General features: G+C 35.9%; 1 non-coding gene across 1 annotated transcript; it reads left to right on the top strand.

Annotated features, from left to right (window-relative positions):
- Positions 1-1,200: 1,200 nt before the first annotated feature.
- On the top strand, positions 1,201-1,304 carry LOC134803606 (U6 spliceosomal RNA). Its single transcript, XR_010146003.1, has one exon. It is a non-coding gene; the product is annotated as a U6 spliceosomal RNA (small nuclear RNA).
- The last annotated feature ends 8,277 nt before the right edge of the window (positions 1,305-9,581 follow it).

Here is a 9,581-nt window from a genome sequence, read left to right as displayed (position 1 = left end):
CAATTCACTTTGCGACAATCGCGTCGCGAGCAGTCGCGGAAAAATGTGACAAATCACAATTTTAAAATCGCTGCGATTTTTTTGTCGCATATGCGCGCACTGCCATATAAACTCATACGTTACATTTCTGCGACTAAATTATCGCGCGACAAAAAGTCGTGGTGCGCGCTTAGCCTTATGCCGCACCCTAATACACTACACATTGGCATATTCGCGACGTAATTATTCACATTTGGCTTCAATTATTTTCAATCACAAGCAAAATATTGAAAGATAATTAATAATTAAACAACTGTACCGATATTCGGAACCTAATAATAATATTGAGAATGGCAACACTGCGTAGTCGGTCGTATTGTCCTTTTCTAGCATATACGTCCTTCTCTCTCCCACACTCCCACCACTCAGGCAGGTTGCTTTGACAGTTAAACAAGGGAAATTTTCAAGTCATTGGCTTGCTGTTTTTCCATCTGGAAGGTCGTGAAGCTAAACTGCTGGTGAGTTTTTGAATTTGTACCCCAGTTTAGCTGACTATATTGAAAAACAGTTTCTAACGGTTTTTGCCGTTCGAAATAAATATTTAAATTTAGTTGTCCGATAAACTATCTAGCAAATAAAAACGATCCGGAATAGTGATGTGCAAGTGTTTTCAAAGGCTGCCTGCGCGCACCGTGGCTATGCCAATGAAAATACTAAAACACATATGTTAGAAAACACATCGAGCTGGTAAAGCGTGCACGTGTCACCATTAGAATTTAATTTTATACCTACATTAAGTCTCTTCCGAGTCTTGTTAGTTTAAATCTTTGTGTGTGTATAATAACGGTTGAAATTATAATACTTAAATGGTGATGTGTGGAGGCATACCCTTCAGTTTTCAAGTGATTTGTGTTTTCGAATACGAAAGGATCGGATAGTTAATACGTGATAAGTAGAACCTATGTATTGAGGTAGAAGTTTATAGACGTGTAGGTTTTATCTGCCCAAGTATCTATCAGCAATTTGTCTTTTTATCCCGTTCCGGGTTAATATAATATTGTAAAATTATTTTTTTGTGAATTAAATTGCTGATAAATAAGTGTACCCGCTTAGGAGTCGACGAAGCCCCGCCTTCGCGGGGCTTCTATTTCCGCTCTGAGGGACACAAGGTAACGAACAAACCTACATCGCAAACATTGCATTTATTTTTGTGGAAAGTGAGTACTTCGGCAGTACATAAACTTAAATCTGACTAGACATAGAGAGAGATTAGCATGGCTCTGCGCAAGAATGGCATGCGAAATCGTGAAGTATTTCACTCTTGATCTACCAACTTATATCTCTCCAACTAGATATTTAATTTTGAAAAAATTGTTAAAATGTAGGTAGGTTAAAATGTAGGTACCTACTTAAATAAATAACTTAGCAGGTACTTACAGCTTAAAAGGTTAAGGAAAATAACTCTTGCATGTAGTTGCTATATGTGCTTGTGTTATATTGGATTTGAATAACTTGATTATTAATTCGTTACGTAACTACATACAAGAGGGTCAATTCTTAAGCCTACCTACCTACCTACATAAATAGTACACTTGGCATTAACGATACGGGAATCTTTAGATTGATTCATTGACGAAGACGCATGGTTCATCTTGTCAAATTATATTAGTTAACTGAAGAGTTAAAGTTTAGTTTTGGCAAATCTGCGCGTCACCGTGAATGACACTTTCTAAAAGTGCCTGTAAAAGCCTGCATAAAGCCTTTCACCTTGTCGAGCAAGGAACCCGCAACTAAGGGAATATTACCCATAAACTCAGGGTATTCGATTTGAATGATATTCTTAAACCTACGTCTGTTATGGTTCCACCTGCGTAAGGGGCTATTCATAAATTACGTCATTTCAAATTAGGGGGGGGGGGGTCCGGACATCGGATGACGGTAGCACGACGTAGGAGGAAACGGGGTCATTTGAAGCATGATTTTTGGATGATTGTAGGGGGGGGGGGGGTCAAAAATCGTCAAAAAACGATGACGTAATTTATGGACAGCCCCTAAGGTGTGCCTAAGAAAATCTTTTATTCGTTCACAAACTAACGTCAAGTTATTTGTGATGAAACCAATATATTATGTACCTATCTAAGCCTGCGCAAGGCTGCCATGTCTCCACCTGCGTAAGGTGTGCCAAAGAATCTTTGATTCATTCACAAACTGACGTCAAGTTATTGATGATAATATTATAACCTATGTAAGCCTGCGCAAGGCATGTCAGACATATTCACAGAAATATAAATGATATGGTCATAACACATGCGAGCAAGTAAGCCACAATCAGAAAAATATTACAAAATAGAATTTGTAAATATCTCCTTTTAGAGAAAGTAAAAAAGGTTCTAACAAAATCAGTCGAAATAGGCAAGGCTTTGTTATTAGTTTTCATTTTTGTTTACCAATCTATTCTAAAAGGGTCCCAAACACCCTATTGGCTAAGCCCAAAATTGGGCTAATTAACTGTGGTAAAAGTGAAAACTGCTTTCCATTTACATTACATTTCTAAAATTATAAGGTATAAAATAACCTAAGATTCCAGGCCTATCTCGACTCATTTTTATTTTAAAAATGAAAAAATCTTTGCACCCTAATATAAAATTGTGGTCTGGAGACGCTTAGCCTCATAACTTGGGCGGCATAGAGAATACTAAGAGATTTAGTCACCTAATTTCGATTATAAGCCCAGGCAGAAAATTGATAATTAGAATAAGGAGTGGTCAATCCACCAAGGTCCAGACAATCTGTGGACTCTAATTTAATCAGACTATGTAAGCTCACGACAGTGCTTACGGTTCCATTCTGAAATAAGCTATGTTTACAATATAATTCAAATTATATTACTCATGGTGTGAAACAAACAGCCTGCTCAAGGTGTACAAAGGGTCCGATTAACGGCCCTATGAATATCTAAAAAACCTTTGAAGTCTAGGCCTGCTAAGGCAGACTAGAAATAAATACATATGATCTCAATGTAAGAGCAGCTCACAGTTGCATAAATTATATTTGCCTCGAGAGCAGCTTTCAGTTAACATGTTTACGAGTACCTACCTTTGTACACGACATGACCAAGGTTACCTACCTATTTAACTATTATATCCCTGACTGCCATGGTATAGGAAAATTATCATGTGCTGGCGGTGCTGCACAAGCATGTTTGAAATAAAATATACAAAACTGGCCTGACGGGCGTTTATCAATTATGTATTTTATACCTTGTGTCTGTATTGTGACCTAGGAAGTTTTAAACCACCTGTATCGTAAGTGCTCCTATGCACGGTCTGCACGGATTAAGTTTATTTTAAACTACCCATGCCCTAACCTCAAGGGCAAGTGCTTCTATGCACGGACTAGATACTGTTATCACATATCACACATAATTCACTTATCATGACTTGTCATAGTTTGATACTGCAAGTTTAACAAATTTAAGACCGTGGAATGTACCCACTACAAAAAGGTTTTTAAAAACAGTGACTGAATGGTTTGCACGAACGGTTCTAGCACAACTTCTGGGCGGTCACGTCTAGGGCATAACCCTCTATTTTAGTTCTCAATTTATACATAATTATAACATTGTGATACTGTTCGCTTTGCACAATAAAATAGGGAAACAGGAGCACGCCTTGCGAAAAGGCGAAGCTATTTTGAAACGCGAACTTTTCAAAAATAGATGGAAATATATAAATATGTCTTTGATGTGGAACATGTACACCCAAACAAATGCAGTCATTTATTATATGTTAGCAAAACTCTGCCAAAGTGTTAGTCTGTCTGTACAGTGTAACCTGAAGGCATCAATGAACAAAAATCTCTTGGTGACATGGAAACATGGTGGATTAATTAATTTACACCCCGTCTGTGTCTTGCTCCTACCAAATCCACAATTTAAGGACCTCAACCTATCTAGGTACCCTTCTTGCTCGAGACCTGAAAAAATGTTCACAATAATCTCATGCAGTCAAGTGTCGGAAAACTAGGTCCACACACTTAGCGCTACCGTGAATATATATCTAAGAAGTCTGTATACTGCCTTCCAGGAGGCGGGATGTTAATAGACTAGCCTATATCGTAGGCCAGAGATATAGTATACAAAAGCACACTGGCCCAAATCCAGTAATATTATAATTTCAGAATATAAAATAATTGACAATTCTGCGTATATTTGATATCAAAAAGTTACAGTTATCCTTAGTTCATAAGGAGGATAAGTATACATAAATATCAAATAAATTCGACAAAGTGTTGACTCTAGCATTGGATGAAATAGGTCCCTCTTAAAGGGCCTCTGCACTGTTGGCTTTGGGCCCACGGGTGCCCGGCAAAAGGTCGGGGACCCCATGGTTCCGCACAGTTTTTGCAAATAATGTAAAATCACTAAATAAACACACAAATCTGCATTTTGGTTAAAACACATGCGATGAGCTAAGGTTTCGAATTAAGTACCTTATTCTTAATAATTTACACACTGGAAAGAGGAAACTGAATATTCAGAACTATGCAATGTCTATAAATGCTTTACATAAATTAAGCCACTTAAGCGTTCAGAACCAATCAAGCTTATGTCTACTAGTAGGCACCAGATAAGGTAAACTTACTGCATATATAGAAATTAATGAGTACAATTTAGGTCACTTGATGATAGCTAAACATGAATATAATCAGAATGAGCCTGCACCTATACAAATATCATTGATAAGGTTCTGTGGCATTTCTATATTAACCATTTGAACGCCAAGAGCATCAAAAAGCGTCATTATCATTACTAGTCGTGCCAACATGAGTGTTATGTTATGGCTTAAGCTCTCAAAGTAACCTTCACAATTTTAAGTAAGGTTTGTTTAGGTACATTAGCTCGCGTTCGCGTTAGTAAAGCGTACAAAGGATTAAATGCATTTTATAGCTATAACCAAGTATGTAGCTCACATTGGCTCACAGTCATGAAAGGAATTCAGTAATTCCCTATGACATTTTAGTAAGTAGGTACCCAATACTAACTTTGTGGGTAGTGATAGTGATATAACGAATATGTACAATATTCGTCTACTTAATCCCGAGAGATTTTGGAAATAAGAAAGGTCTTGTCCTTGTTATATTCCTGCAACTGCTTACTTTACTAGATAATTATTATCAAATCTTAATTATTATCTCATGTAAGTGAATTGTAATATTCTTATGAGTAATAAAATTTCTTTAAACCTAAACCTAAATTTGTTAATAATTGGGAGTTATAAATAAAAACTACTCGAGTACTTTATAAATAATTCTTATCTCTTCATATTTTAATTACATCACTCCTTATCACAGATGCTGTATGCTCCTTGAAGAGTAGACTGACTTAAAATCTCATCTTCTTTTACCTAGTTTCACATACATATAATTAAGTATAGCATCCTTGTGGTGACACACTTATCCTCTTTGAAAATGTATAAGGACCTACATTAAGTACATATATAAAATGTAAAGTTAGTATTATAATATAATTTTATATCAAAATGTATGCTTTACTAACTACCTCTCTCCTCACAAGTGTTAAAATAAAGGGTGTACTACATAATTAATTAAACACTCGTAATATAATAATATTACATATACATAATAACTACATGTATAATCACATTGGCTTGGCGTCTTCCCACCACCAGGCGATAACAAACACGTCTCAATATTATTATTAGGTTCCGAATATCGGTACAGTTGTTTAATGACAGCGTTTTACACAAAAATAAAACGCTAATTAAATAACTTACCATATTCGGAACCTAAAGTTTTAATCCTGCCTGGTGTAAATATGAATAATTTTGAGACAATGACTTGAAAATTTCCCTTGTTTAACTGTCAAAGCAACCTGCCTGAGTGGTGGGAGTGTGGGAGAGAGAAGGACGTATATGCTAGAAAAGGACAATACGACCGACTACGCAGTGTTGCCATTCTCAATATTATTATTAGGTTCCGAATATGGTAAGTTATTTAATTAGCGTTTTATTTTTGTGTAAAACGCTGTCATTTTAATTTTCACCACGACTTTTTGACAGGACAAGTACCGGCTGAACTGACAGATAATGACATTTGGGGAACTAAACATGGCGGATTTTCGGCCGCATTAGGTATTTACGTATTTTCATGGAACACTTTATGTACGTACTGAAATACTGTCATCTTTTTTTGCTAAGGGTTACAGTGCTGAGTAAAAACGAGATAGATATATATTTATGTGTGTGCCGTCAAAATGGGTGCTATTTCTATAAGCAATTGTACGTATAGAACAATATGTCTTGTCCCTATTATATAGGTCTATGGTTCAAAACCGTCAAGAAACGTCATCTGTCAGCTGTCAAGAGTGTCAAGTGAACAGCGAATCTAATTTTGGAGAAAATAATTGTTTTATCAGTAAGTAAATGAAATATTTTGGTATTTGTTTAACTTAGTTAATCACAATTTCGTGATAAAATAACTCTATATAGTGTAATTTTTGAAGAGTGCGTTATAATTGCATATAATTTTGACCTAAAGTTTAACAATTTCAGACAGCCGTCGTCCGTGCCGGTGAAGGCTCCGGGCTCCGCGGGCTATTCTTCCACGCTGAGAAGTCCTTACCAACTTGGCACGTACAGTCAGAGCTGCCGCTGCAATCACGCCTTCATGGCAGTTACCAGTGCTAAGGACGTGCACTGCTGGCTTACTTGACCAGAAGAGACAATACTTTAAGCGTTAGTAATGATTCAAACCGTGAAGTGAAAGTGTGGCTAGGTTTGCCCGAATCAGTTTAACCTCAGTGAACTCATTTACTTCATAGACTTCAAACATTTTCGAAATTAACAAAAGTCAAGCGGACATTGAATACATAGATGATGCATTAGATAAAAGCTGCCTGTGAAACCAAAACTAATAAATCATATTGTTACTTACTTAATATTATTTTTTAATTACCTACTGTCTCTGCTTTTTGTTTACTCAGTAATAGAAGTACCTAAGTGAGTGAGGTGTTAAAAATGAATTAAACACATCTTTATTATTTAGTCAATGGAAATTTGGGAAGGTAATCTCACCCGCTAAGCTACTGGCTGTTCATATTGGGTTATTCCCACTAGTTACCACCAAGTTCTTACCAGTGGTAACTACTGGGAATTTTTTTCCCACCTTTTACCACTGGTAACTACTGGGAAAAAAAATTCCCACTAGTTACCACCAACTCGCCGTGGTGGTAACTACTGGGAAATTTTATTCCCAGTAGTTACCACTGGTAAAAGGTGGGAATTTTTTTTCCCAGTAGTTACCACCAAAATATTGTTAGAATTCAATACTAATAAAAACAGTATAAATAAGTATAGTATAAATGTAGCGTGCTCTAATAAATAATTCTATTTCAGTTAGTGATTCAATAAACTGCTCTAAAGTGATCGAAAATATTAAAACAGTTTTACCGGTATAAGTGTAAAAACTAAAATAGAAGAGTCTCATTCTAGTTAAGTAGAAATTAACTTATTATCCGGATTAAATTTATCTTATTACATAACTGTAAATTGAATTAAGTACATATTTATACAAACGAACAAACAAATCAGTCAAAAACCGACAGAACTGATTTCGTTTTATTATTTACAGCTACTTCATTTCGTTCTATTATAACACGACGCAGAGCTGGAATATGTAGGTATTCATAATTTGTAGTCAGGCTATATAAATAACTACAGGACATGTAACACTTTAAACTCTCGCGTTTTGTACACATATTTAATTACACAAACGTAACGTAACGTTTATAAACTAATTTCGGGTAGTTTAGTGGTGTTTTATTAATATCTCCGTTGACATTTGTTGGGACGTCAGTCTTTCCGTGACCACAGCTGGTGCAACTCAGCTGAAACGTCGGAATTAAAGGTAAAAACAATGAAATTATATCGCGGTAGACCCGTTTGTGTAATTAAATACAGGACATGGTTGTTATTAAAACCGCTTAGGGCGCGCTTCGGATGGGCTGACTGCTCGGACTAACCAGCATAGGCTCGCATTCCAATTACGCTAGGGTAGTACATCGCTCGGTCATGTTACGCTGGTTGGCTCGATTGCTTAATCACCCACACTAGCGGGATGGTAATAACACTCTACCTGAGGGGCATCAGGGTACTATTTGTTAGGTAATAAGATAAATTTAATCCGGATAATAAGTTAATTTCTACTCAACTAGAATGAGACTCCTCTATTTTAGTTTTTACACTTATACCGGTAAAACTGTTTTAATATTTTTGATCACTTTTAAAGCAGTTTACTGAATCAATAACTGACACATAATTATTTATTACAGCACGCTATATTTATACTATACTATTTATACTGTTTTTATTAGTATTGAATTCTAACAATATTTTGGTGGTAACTACTGGGAAAAAAAATCCCACCTTTTACCAGTTAAATTTTACCAAAAAAAAATCCCACTAGTTACCACCACAAACTACTAAGAAGATACGAGTCCGGTTAATACACGACCAAATAATGTACAGCCCAATAATTGGCGTCCACTTTTTTGGATGCGTATTATTGGGTTGTACACTACTGCCCTGTTAAAAGAGTGGCTTCATATTATTGGCACGGACCGAGCTTGTACACCCTGTTGCTCCATATAAAGGGGTCGTAGGTTGTCCCACCATACGACTTGTCCACGTAATTGATATGATCCCGTATCTGAAAACCAAACGTCAGTTGTTGTTAATTTCTGTTTCACTTTAGTACGAAGTTACAAAAAATGGAAGTCAAATTCAAATCATGAATATTTTAGAGTAGGTATACAGTAGTATACACATCTTCTATAAAGTCTGGAAATAAGTAATGTAAGGCTTAGTAAATTAAATAAATTAATAATCTATACTTTCATACTAATATTATAAATGCGCGTAAAAGTGTGTCTGTCTGTTACCTCTTGACGCTTAAACCCCTGAACCGATTTGGACTTAATTTGGTATGGATATAGTTTGGGCCCCGAGAAAGGGTTACTTTTTTTCAATCATCGTCATCATCCCACGCAGACGATGTCGCGGGCAGAAGCTAGTAATTAATAAATATCTTGGACACGGCGCGTATAGTACCTACGTCGATTCCTCTCACTGCGGCCTTGACCACCGGCAGCTTGGGCCTTGCCCCGCTGCTGGCGGCATTCTAGGTTAGTTTTTTTTTATAATATGTTTATATATTTTTTATTGTTTTGTGATTTTTTTTATATTCTACTTATATATTCAAATCGTAAAAAACCTAAAAGCTAAGACACAAATCGACCTAGTCCAATAGAAAGCTAAATAAAGCTTGTATTGTGAGTACTAAATGAAGATATAATTATACAATAGATAGAATAATATAAAACATTCATAACTCCGGATCATATATCTGTGATAAACACAGAAATAAATACCTTTACCAGGATTCGAGCTCGAAAATTCCTCTTTCATTGACGGGGTCACTACCGACTGGGCTAAGAGCCAGTTTAAAATTAAAATATTTTGGGATTAGAATAAACTGGTTAAGATTATTATTCCACAAAATTATTTTTACACACATGGAAAACA

Source organism: Cydia splendana, chromosome 26, assembly GCF_910591565.1.
Source record: "Cydia splendana chromosome 26, ilCydSple1.2, whole genome shotgun sequence".
In the NCBI taxonomy this organism is placed as follows: Eukaryota; Metazoa; Arthropoda; class Insecta; order Lepidoptera; family Tortricidae; genus Cydia; species Cydia splendana.
The sequence above is the reverse complement of the archived record's forward strand: the minus strand, read 5'-3'. Positions and strand labels throughout refer to the sequence as shown.